Source organism: Rattus norvegicus, chromosome 3 (genome assembly GCF_021556685.1).
Source record: "Rattus norvegicus strain SHRSP/BbbUtx chromosome 3, alternate assembly SHRSP_T2T, whole genome shotgun sequence".
Classification (NCBI taxonomy): domain Eukaryota; kingdom Metazoa; phylum Chordata; class Mammalia; order Rodentia; family Muridae; genus Rattus; species Rattus norvegicus.
The window spans coordinates 44976391-44988408 of record NC_141536.1 but is presented as its reverse complement, the minus strand read 5'-3'; the positions used below and the strand labels follow the sequence as shown (position 1 = coordinate 44988408).

At 41.6% G+C, this 12018-nt stretch overlaps 1 long non-coding RNA gene across 1 annotated transcript; it reads right to left on the bottom strand.

Moving 5' to 3' along the window:
* Positions 1 to 5255: 5255 nt before the first annotated feature.
* On the bottom strand, positions 5256 to 10810 carry LOC147995479 (uncharacterized). Its single transcript, XR_015683520.1, has 3 exons — positions 10718 to 10810; positions 10434 to 10475; positions 5256 to 5959 (listed from the first exon to the last, which is right to left on the bottom strand). It is a non-coding gene; the product is annotated as an uncharacterized LOC147995479 (long non-coding RNA).
* Between the last annotated feature and the right edge of the window lie 1208 nt (positions 10811 to 12018).

Genomic DNA, 12018 nt, shown 5'->3' with positions numbered 1-12018 from the left:
AAGAAAATCACAGAATGACAAACTAGTGGAAGAAATTCGTTAGTCTGAGGTCATTGTATTTTCTGAATAAAACGATTCTCATACTCAGATGTGGGGGGGAGGATAAAAATACTAAAATGAGAAGAATAGCATGTGTCAAAGGCCAAGGCAAGAGGAAATTAGAGCTTTGGTGAAGCAGATGAAAGTCCATTGCTCTTAAAACTCTGAACTCAAAACAGCAGAAAGAGAGAACAAAACCAGAATCTTGCCTGGTTCACAACTTGGATTCACACATATATCTTACAGTGGCTGATATAATCATTGATTTTCATGAAGTTAGCTTTCCTATTACTCTATGTAGTTTATTTTACATTAAAAATATTATTCTGGGGGTGCTGGAGAGATGGATCAGCAATTTAGAGCACTGACTGCTCTTCCAGAGGTCCTGAGTTCAATTCCCAGCAACCACATGGTGGCTCACAACCACCTGTAATGGGATCTGATTCCCTCTTCTGGTGTGTCTGAAGACAGCAGCATAAAATAAATAAATAAGTAAATCTTTAAAAAAGTATTATTCTGAGAGTTCACAAAATGCTATTAGGCATAGAACATTCAAGTTTATTGCAATGGCATTGATTATTGAGCTGTTTTAAGCCACACTAAATCCTTCTTGGTTTACATTTTTTATAAAGTCCAAACCCCTTGGCAGATCCTTCAAGGCAGTCCATGAAATGGTCACCAGTTTCCATTTTGTTAGTATTACTCAGAATTACCCAGTGTTAACAGGCCAGCCAATCACTGTTTTCTTACTGATTCTCAGGCTCTTGGCTTTCTCGTTCCTATAACAAATACTCTTTCTTCTACCTACAGTTTCCAGACTGCATCAGCAATATCCTTCTCTATGTATAAATTGTTTCCACCTCCCTAGAGTGTGGCTCTTTACATACTAGATGTGTTAGGCAGCTTGCTGACCCCTAAAATGACTCATGACCAATGCCTTGAACTCACAGATATGTTATCATCGATGCTGAAAGGGTTTTGTAGCATGATTAAGTCAAAGAGCCTGAGATAGGATGATTGTATGAAACGATATAATAAACCAATTATCGACACGGGGTTCTTTAAGAAAGAGGAGGTTAAAGTTAGAGGGTAGATGGACAGTGGGGTCAGCAAAGGTGGGGACAGAGTTTGTGTAAATGAGCATGAGTGCCATGCTTTAAAGATGGTAAAAATGGTTACAAGCAAGTAACAGATGGTCTCTAGAAGCTACAAAATAATGAAAAAAATCATCTCCTAGCATATCCAGAAAGTACATGTTTTGGGGGACTTCTGACCTCAGAACTGTAGAATAATAGACCTAGGTTGTTTTTAAGCCATCAAACTTACAGTTGCTTGTTTTAGCAAAAAGAAACAATATCCTAAATGCATACCTGCCCGGCTTTCCATCTCGGCTAAGGTTCTTATTCATGCACTTTAATTAGCTATTGCTATTCCATTACCTATCCAATAATAACAACTGTGTATTATAGCCCGTCCTGGACTTGGTACTGTTCATAGTGTAACAAACATCGTAAGGTCCAAACCAAATGAAGACACGGATCATATAGAAATGACAACTGATGTCCGATGCATAGCGAGTATTTAAAGACATGTGTTGAGGACCATTAACATAGCCCAGGGATGGAGAGTACTTGTCCAGCATGTGCAAGGCCCTGTGTTACACCTCCAGCCTTTCAAAAGGGGAAAGAAGTCTAGAAATAGATGTTGAGTTAATTGACCATGGCAGCTTTATAAAGATAGAGGTGAATAAGAGAGACACAAGTAGGTTAGAGGTGTAGTTTGATGGTAGAGCATTGCAAGGCCCTGTGTTCAATCTGTTGTACATTTAAGACTGTTGACCCAGGCACTTTTATTTACATGGCAATTCTATAGGAAAACTGTGGGGCTCTAGCATACCAGGGATGTAAGAACTTGATGCCACCATCAGCTTTACATCACTGGTTTTGAACCTGGAGGGAGTCGTAGAAAGCTGGTATTATCATTATGGTTTTAGTTCTTGAAAAACCCAAAGTGCACTCTTTACATTTCTCACGACCAGTTGATGTTAGCTCATGATACTTAGACAGGTTAGTGGAAACCACACTCTTTGGTTTACTTACTCTGAAGACTAATGGTGCGGAAACAAGCCCAAGCAGGGAAGTAGTGAGGTGAACCCTTAGAATTTTAGGAGCACATTTAGAGGTTGATGTAAAGCCAAGAAATATAATGAGTGTAGCAATGGTGTACAGCCAACCATTAGCATTAAACTTAAGAACCTCCGAGAGACAGTTCAGGATATTTTCTGAATTGCTAAATGACCTACCTTTCCCACTTGTTGTGCCTACCGAAAGCTAAACACACAATAGGAACCAGTTGCTCAACAGACATCTAATGTCTGACTGCTAAGGTTCACCAATCTGGTTCTGAAATCCAGATAGAGCTTCAGATTCCAGATGAAGGTCAAGACCAGCCTGTATGACACTTTGTAGAATTTGTCTATAAGCAATTTGTAGGAAAGTGGATGCAGTGTGAGGAGTAATTGTCATGGAAAAGTGAGACGTGGAATTATATGAACCCAGTGGTAGGAGAACCCATGGGCTCACCAAGGGAGAGCCTCTTAAAGCTGTGAAACACCACAGATCCTAAGAGGACTACTTAGATTTCAAGAAGACTTCATTGGCTAAGCCTGGCTGGCAACAGCATTCAGCACAAATTCTTTTGTGGTAATAGGAGAGACGAAACTGTGCTATTCGACATGTAGAGACAGTGTTTGCAGCCACAGGAGAGACGACTTTAATAAAGATAATTCTGTTCCATTCTAGCGCCTCTCTAAAATGATAAGGAGGATCTAGTAAAGCGTGAGCTAATAAGAACAAGGAGACATGAACAAATGCCTTTAGTGAATATACCTTTTGTTAGTGTGTTTTACAATGGGAATGGCTTTAACATTTGGGAGACTACATACACGCCACCGACTTTCCCTGTAGGCAACATACACTAATCTATGATAATTATTCACAATAGAACAGAAGTGCTGACTCCAAGGATTTGGTTATAAACAATTCTTAAGATCATGGGTCCCACTAGAACAGCACATCTTTTTTAAGGCCACCAGGGTTCTTGTGAGATGTAGCCAGGGAGCCATCAGAGGCATGGTGACTGAGCAGGTGCAGGAAGTCATGATTTCACTTAAGTAGAAGCTTCTAGTTTCTTTGGAAAGTTAGTTATGTCAAATGATGGTTTGTTGAGGCACACAGGTGAAAAGATGTCTTGCTAAAGCAAATGTGAAAGACTGCTTTCCTGAAGCAGACTCGGGTGAAAGGTTTGATAGAGCAAACTTGTGAAAGGACCGTGGATGAAGGAGTATAAATATGACTTCACAGACAGTGGGAGAGGAGCACTGAGCGTTGGTTTGGTTTGCTCCACCTCGCTATTCTTCTCTAATAACACACATGTATTGGTTTACTTACATAGCATTGCTGAATTCAACTTGTGGTAGCACCACCATTGAAAGACGTTCACCCAAGAACTGCTTATGTCATTCCAGTGGCAGCTTGCTGCTTCCACAGCCTTGCCTCAGGCTGCTTGGTGAGCTTTGCAGTTTCTTCAAGACTGAACTACAGCTGCTGGTTCATGCCTGGTGTCTGCTTGCCAAAAGGACTGGACTGTAGCTACCAGTTCGTTCATGGTGTCTGCCTGCCTAGAGGACTGGTCTGCAGCTGCTGAAACTTATTTGGTGTTTGCTACAGGACTAAACTTCTGAGAAGGAAAATGGAGCTTGCTCCCCCAAAGAACTTTCACTGAGCAGGTCCACTTCCCCATATCCTAATAACTTTTCTCTCCCACCACCTCCGCTGGGTAGTAGGCTAGAGGAGAGGTTGAACCCTTATTAAAAGTAGATTATGAAATACTTATGCCTACACTTCACAGAGAGCAGATCTGGAAGAAGAGTGGCTTGGCATCCTAGTGGGAAGCTCAGAGCATGAAGGTCTTGGAAGTGGAGGTGAGGAACCAGATAGGACATGGAAGCTAAGTGAAAGACTATATTTGAACAGTTTGCCCATCACCCACTCTGCCCTCTCTGTAGAGTAGCAGTGGGTACTCGTCTCCTGCATTCTCCCACCTTCTCTAAGTTGGAAGAGGCTGGAACTTGAGTCTCTAATTCGTCATGTTTATCCTAACAGAATAAAACACCTCAAAAATACATCTACCAGCAAGGCAATTAGGCTTAAATATCAAAGTCCCTCCTGTGTCCTTTCTAAAATGGAAGGCCTGGGAAAGGGCCTCCTAGTATATTCGCACAGGCATATACTCTTGTACATTTCCTAAGAGAAAACTATTTTAATCATGATGGAGAGTGTTCCTTCCAGTTCAGATTGCTCTGTTATACTCCCTTTCTTCATGCCTTTTGAATGGATATGAATATTGTTGGATGTGTTTGTAGGAAAGTTAAGTTGAAGATGTACTTCATTTGGACTTGCTATGTTTACATAAAACTCACATTTCTATATATAGTTATGATGTTCCTGGATAGTCCCAGGTAGAGGGACCACTCATCATACCAAGTAGTATGGAAGTATTCTATGATGAAGGGATAAACAAGCTAGTTCATGGAAAATACTTGCACTCTTCAAATTTACAAACAGCAAGCAGATAATTTGTCTCTCATCATGGCAGATCAAAGGGTAACTCTCTCCTGTCAGAAATATATTTGGTAACAAAGTATATAAAGTTAAGGATGTACCATATACATCACTATGAGAATTGCACAAAATAGAATAAGAATTTGCGTCTGCAGGGAATACAAGCGTTTTCAGAGAGTTCTTATGTATGAAGTCACATCATTTATTCATACAAATAGATCAGAATGCCTCAGAGGCTAAATGATCTTCAACAATTGTTCAAATGCTAACATTGTGTGTGTGTGTGTGTGTGTGTGTGTGTGTGTGTGTGTGTGTGTAGGTTTTCCTTAGAAACAAAGAAAATTTCTATACAAACTTAGAAGAATATGAAACATAAGTGGTAAGAATGCTGAGATTAAAAAGCAACATGAACTATTTTTAGGAAGTTCAAGAACAATAATTTATTAAGATAAAATTTTGAGCTAAAAGTAAAGAATTTGACTTCTATATATGTGCCATGCTGTGTGCACTTCTCTCTAAGTAAATGTAATAAAAATAAAAAACTGTTAAAGAAATAATAAACATGCTGTTTGGATAATTTGATAATCCAATTAATGAGGACATAAACACAAAGAGAAATTTAATTTCTTACTGTTTTATATGAAATATTGACATTGCAAAGAGAACTTAAAAACTCACCATGAGCTCCCACAATGAAGCCATTTGTGACAGGTTTGTTAATGAATGTCATCAGTCTAAAAATTCTATAAGACTAGCAATTATCCATGACACCTTGAAATGTCCTGAAATTTTTGGTTATATAATGGAAAAAATGTAATAGAAGGATTTCTAAATTTGGCAACAGTCTTAATTTATATGATAGTACCAATGTGTTGTGCAGCAAAAAGAAATCTCTTACTGATAGCGAAAACATTCCATTAAACTAAACTAAGTACATACATATTCTTTTAAGTGAAAAGGTGGCAGAAAGTTGCAGAAAATACTGTGACTACATGTAACAGACATTACATATATTAACATTGTTCTCTGTTATCTTCAGATATACGGTAAGATAAAATACAGTGGAAGACTCTTGTCAGGTGGCTCAGTCGGTGAAGCATTTGTCACATGAGCACAGGACCCGAGTTCAGATCCTCAGCATCAACAAAGGAAAAGCTGGTGTATAACTGTAATCCCAGGGCTCGGGAGGTAGAGACAAGAGGATCCGCAGAGCTTGCTAGTCTAGCTAAACCTGAACTCCAGGTTCACCGAGAGTCCGTCTGGGAAAATGGTGAGCGATACAGGAAGTCCACGGTCACCTGTGCACAAAATACCACTGAGATAGAGGTGGGGAGGAAGGAGAAAGGACGAGGGGAGGGAGGGAGGGGGGAGGGAGGGAGAGACTGAAAGAGGCAGAGAGAGAGAGAGAGAGGCAGAGAGAGAATGAGAAGTGACGTTCATATTTTACGAGACTCATCATGAACCGGAGCAGGACCAAACCTTCCCTGTGAGCTCACCTTTCTGTGTCACAGGCTCGCGGCTCCTCAGGCATCTCTACCTGAAATCCCTAAGCTGGTTCTGCCTCTGATCCTCAAACTTGGGGTTTCCTCTGCTTTCAATGGTCTCCTAGACCTCTCTGGCCTTGTTTAGGTTTCAACTAGCGGCACCACCACAGCACCAACTACCCTGGCCACCGTCACCAAGAAGTATCTCTGCTCTTCTCCTACGTTACTTTGTGGTTTTCATTTATTCATTAATTTTTCTTTCAACAAGGTCTTACTATGTAGTCCTGGCTGGCCTGGAGCTCCCAACATAAACAAGGCTAGCCTCAAACTCACAGAATTGCACCTTCCTCTGCTGTCTGAACGCTGGGGTCACAGGCATACTTGCATGGCTACGCAGACCTTTTGTACTGGTTCCTCATTGATTTTCTACTTCCCAGAGCTGGGAAGAAAACTCTCTGTAGGTGAGGCTTCTGTGTCCTTATGACCTGTTGTATTCGGAGCAGAGCCTAGTCCTTTGTGAGCAATCAATACAGATTTGTGGGACAAATTCAAATGAGACTTTTCACCACCGCTGGCTCTGGGCCAGTAATGGAGCAATGGGTTTAAAAAAAAATCTGGGAGATTGTGATCTTAACCTTGGAATGGAACACCCAGCCCAGCGATTAATCAAATGTGTGAACAGGAAAGGACATTTCCTGACACGTTGGAACCAGAACCTGTATTTCTCTTATCTCTTTCTTGAGAAGCTGAGAAGCTTCCACCCAAAAGAAGGGCTGAAAGGAGTGAGGGGGAGATGCGGGGATCCAGAAAGCATGGGGGTGGGGAGGTTGGGAGGGGACAGGAATAAACATCTCAGCCAGGGGACAGAGGGCATGGGGGCGTGTGTGTGTGTGTGTGTGTGTGTGTGTGTGTGTGTGTGTGTGTGTGTGTGTGTGTGAGGAAAAGGAGCATCTGATAAGACAGGTCACTTGAAAACAAAAGGAAACAACAACAACAAAAACCAAGATAAACAATGGAAGGTAGACTATTTAGAAGTGATGTTTTCAGAATCACACAAGGTAACTGAAAATGCATTGCGCTGAGAAAATGGGTTGCTGAGTTAAATCTCTGCTAAGCCTAAGAAGAAGCTAATGTCTAAAATCAACAGTCGGGGACTAGCAGTGTGTGTGTGTGTGTGTGTGTGTGTGTGTGTATGTGTGTGTGTGTGTCTATATATCTGTATATAGGTATACAGATATATAGATATCTATATATAGATATATATGCATTATTTGAAAATAGGAAGGCTGGCTTGGGTAACTACCATGAACTAGCTGAGAGAATTCTGGACAGTGAGCTTGGGTGGGTTGGGCTGTAAAACTGGGAGGCGAATGGAGTAGGGCCGTTGGCTAGTTTACTTCTCAGTGTTTCAGGCCTCCTGCCACATGACTACTGAAAAGCCACTGTCCAAAACTATAAACTGTGTTTTTTCTCCCAGTAACACACATAACCACAGGACAAAAAGTGAACACACCACAGCCTGGGCTTTTACTGTCTCCATTCTCCCTCCAAGTGGAGAATCTGCATTGTTTTCTCTCAACCTCACGGATGACACCCGTGTCTGTGGTAAACCTTAAGGATTTAAAAGACAAATTATATAACACACTTTGAAGTGATGGCTTAGAAATTATATAGCTATGCTGGGGGTGGGGCCGGTGTGGGAGAGAGAGGGGGAAGAGGAGAGGAGAGCACAATTGAGAGAGTGAGTGAAAGAGATGTGTCTGGGAGTTATCGGTAGATTTGGACCACAAGAAGCTTAAATTCTTCTAATAGAATTCCCAATTGGCCTAGAGCAGAGATGCTCATGGGAAGATAGAAATTATGCATGTGGTGGAAGACTTCGGGAACAGTCTTTTAAATATTAACCAGACTCTTTGAAGTGAATTTGGAAATACTGAAAAATAACTAACAAAGAACATACTTTTGAAAGTGGTGGTTTAGACAAGGGTAGGAACAACTTTTAGTTTCATAATGGTTTCTGAAAGCAAATAAACATTGTTTTAAATAAAATATGAAAAGATGATAGTCTGGTTTCGTGTTTCTGATGGCAGAGGAAACACAATAATAATAATAAAAAAAACCCCTAATAAACAACAACCTTCAACTTCACTTCTGTCAGAGCTGAAGAGGACTTGAAATGGAAACTCTTTGAAGTTTGTAAAATGAAACATCTTTTGTTATTTGATATAGCTCTAAATAGTTACCCATTCCTAACTCAACAGTTGTCCCTAATACAATACAAAGTTGCTTCATTTTCCCTGTTATTGGGCAACACAGGCTGGGTGATTCAACAAGTCCTTGCTGACTAAATTCACCCACAGGAGTGGATTAAACTGACCTTATTCTCTGGGGGTGAGGAGCCTGTTCCCAAGGCATAAAAGCAGGCGGGTGTCTGCCAAACCCTACTTCCTTCCTGAGTCATTTTAGATATAAACATCCTTGGGGGCAGCTAGAGAGGGGATGAGAAATGGATTTGAAAGATAAATGGGGCAAGAAGATAAAAAAGAAATTACAGCTGCTATTTCAGTGAGTGGTAAAAAGTGAACATTACCTTACTTTTCTGTTTTATGGTTGAGAAAGAGCAAATAGGAAACGCCTTCTAGATAGGCAGGGGGGTGGTCTCCTGGGGACTGTTACCAGTTATCTTCTGGATAAGACAGTTCTGGGAAAGGAATGCAAGCCTGGTGCCACAGCCAGTAAAAACAGAATACAACTAAACAAGCAAACACAGCCTTCGCATCTTGCCAAGAGTTTAGGATTCTGGATGGGATGGAAACTTTCTGGCTAATAGGTCTCCATTTCCCATACCTCTCCTCACTCCTAAACCCCTGTCTGCACTGCAGGAACCAGTCCTCCAGACTCCACTCTTTGATTGGGAGACCTGGATGTGAGATAGCGCTTACCCCCCACCCCCCCGTGAACTGCAGTTTGGTGCAGACTTAGTTCTCTTTGGCTGTGAGGCTCTAATAAATAATAAAGTGAGTTAGAAGCTGATTTGGGGCCATTCTTCTGGCCTGTGGAAGACAGCTGATTTGAGACCATAAAACCCAACAAGAACACTGGGAAACTTGAGTGGCTTGTCTGTACCCCTGGTGCCTTTTGTAGGCTGTTCTGTCTTGGGTTTGCCTCAAAACCACCCCCCCCAACCCGCTTTAACTTAAAATGGTTTCAATTAGGTCTCAGATTAGGATGCAAAGCTACATCCTGCCGGAAGATAAGGTAATGAGAGGGAAGGAGTCACTGGTGGCTTTTAAGAGGCTCTAACACTTGGTCAGAAGACATTTTGTGATGGGAGCCTCCACTTTATCTTGTGACTTGCTGCTGAAGGAATTGCTTACACCAGGAGACATAAGAAGAATATATACATATGTATTTCCCCAGACAACTGTATGCTAAGATGCACAATTTGATGAGTTTGCAGGTATTAGTGCACTGTGAACTATCACCAAAATAAAACCAATGAGCACATCTACCTGTCTCAAAAGTCTCCTTGTAAGCTTTTATAATTTCTCCCTTTCCTCCTAAACCACTCCAGCCCCCAGCTAGACAATGAACTGCCTTCATATAAGCAAAATTGTCTTATTTGTTCTCCCTTACTATTTATTGACTCAGGCTATAGATTTTTTTTTAAGCAACAGAATTATAGATTCATTCATGATGGATATGTCTATCGTCACTGTCTGTCTCTGTGACCTGTCTCCCTTTACTCCCCACCCCATTGTACAGTACTCTATGGAACATTATGTTTTCCTCTTAACTCTATTTGCTACTTAAAAACATTCAGATTATTTACCAAGAAGAGGATTTAAACAAAAAGTTGCTGTGAAGTTTCTGCATGCGTTGGGGAAGTGCTTTCTTTTCTCCTGGATACATATGTAGTCATGGAGACAATGTGCTGTACCATAGAGGTTAGGTTTGAGTTGTTTTTGTTTTTGCTTTGTTTTGTTTTTTTCCTAGTAGCAGAGTATTGAAGACTCCTCCTCTCCCACCTTTGACATTGTCCACTTTTCCCTTCAACCTCTAGGATAACACTGTGTGGCTCTAAATTTCACGTTAAGTACTAATGATCCTGAGTGTTGTCTCTTGTTTGTCGGCCATTCTGACACCTTCTTTGAAAGCCACTTGTCTGTTTAAACCTTCAAACATGGATAGCCCTTTAATAACTTAAAACAGTTTTGCTTAGGTATAGCTTAAATACAATAAATCCACTCATTGTGGGTCTACAAATCAACCGTTATGACACACTTACATCGCTTGACAGCAGCACCACAAATCAATTTTAGCAGAGCATCTATAAGGTCAAAAAGTTATACATTTCAGTTATACATTGTAGACAGTCCCCATTCGTACCTCTACCTCAGGCATACACATTTCCTTTCTATTTCTGCAGATTTGTCTACACGAGGCTATGGCTCTGATCCAGGCTGTTTCAACCCCATCCCACCCTCTCCATCTGAGACCCTTCTCCCAGCTCTCTGGGGGTGGGGGTCATCATTATTCATGATCAGTGAGATTTTCTCCATGCCCACTCACTCTTCCACCTTCTTTAGAACCTTCCTCTGTCCGTAGGAGACACCGTACCCTATGGCCCTTTCGGACCAGCATTACAACCCCACTTCCCATCCCGCATGCGCACAGGCACACTACACCGCATCCCGCATGCGCACAGGCACACTACACCGGTCCACTAGGATTAGGAGGTAAACTTGGAGCTCTTTCATCTACGCCACTGTCTTTGCTTCACCTAAGCTTCCCACAAACAAACAGAATGAACTTTGGATTGTTTGACCTTCTCAGTCTTCCACTCTCCACCGTAAGATTCTTTGTCCTCTACATTTACTGAGTTCCCACCTCATTCAGCTTCTGCTTCTGCCCAGCTCTCCAATGTCTGCCTTCTCCATCGCTCTTACAGTCACTTCTTCCAAAACCATACTCTGTCACTTATCGACACTACGACACCACCTCTGAAATTACCTTTTTTAAACAGTCCTCTTGCTGAGAAGTCCCCAACCTTCCAGCTTGTTTGTTAAAGTTTCACCTCCTCAGGACTTCCCAAACATCGCTCAACAGACCCTTGCTGATGGATCAGCCACCTCCTGTTTTCACACGCTCGCCCCCTAGAGCAACTTCCTTGCAGCATTATCTCACATCTCATTGTCAAGGTAACTGAATAGCCATGTACTTCCTCTGCACAAAGAGGAAATTTGCCTTTTATTTTCTACAAGAGAGAGAGAGAGAGAGAGAGAGAGAGAGAGAGAGAGAGAGAGAGAGAGAGAGAGAGAGAGAGAGAGAGACAGAGAGAGAGAGAGAGAGACAGAGAGAGAGAGAGAGAGAGAGAGACAGAGACAGAGACAGAGACAGAGACAGAGACAGAGAGACAGAGAGAATATGCTGGTTTAGGAATACCTCACCTTGTGTAGGTCCAGCCAAGAAAGGGTACAAGTTTCATATACTCATGATCTCCAGCATATACTTAGCTTTCAATCTCCTGCTGGCATCTGTCTACTATTCCTTTCCAAAGCCACCTTCCAACTTTTCTATGCTTTTCCATTCCTGAGCAGTGTGTGCCCCCTTTCTCAGTACCTGGCTTGAGTCTGTTCTTTACATCACACATTAAAACTGTTAGACACAGAGTTCCTTAATTTCCAATGATCCCATCTACAAAGAGTTTATATCCCACCCCCAACACACATACACACCTTCCATTCAGTTACAGCGCAGAGGACATTGTCCCTCAGTAGTTCCTTGTGTTCCCTGGACTTTCTATGTAGCTACTCTCTTAGGAACTTTTAATTTATTCCGTCTCTCACATCTAACTTTAATTTTTTTTACCC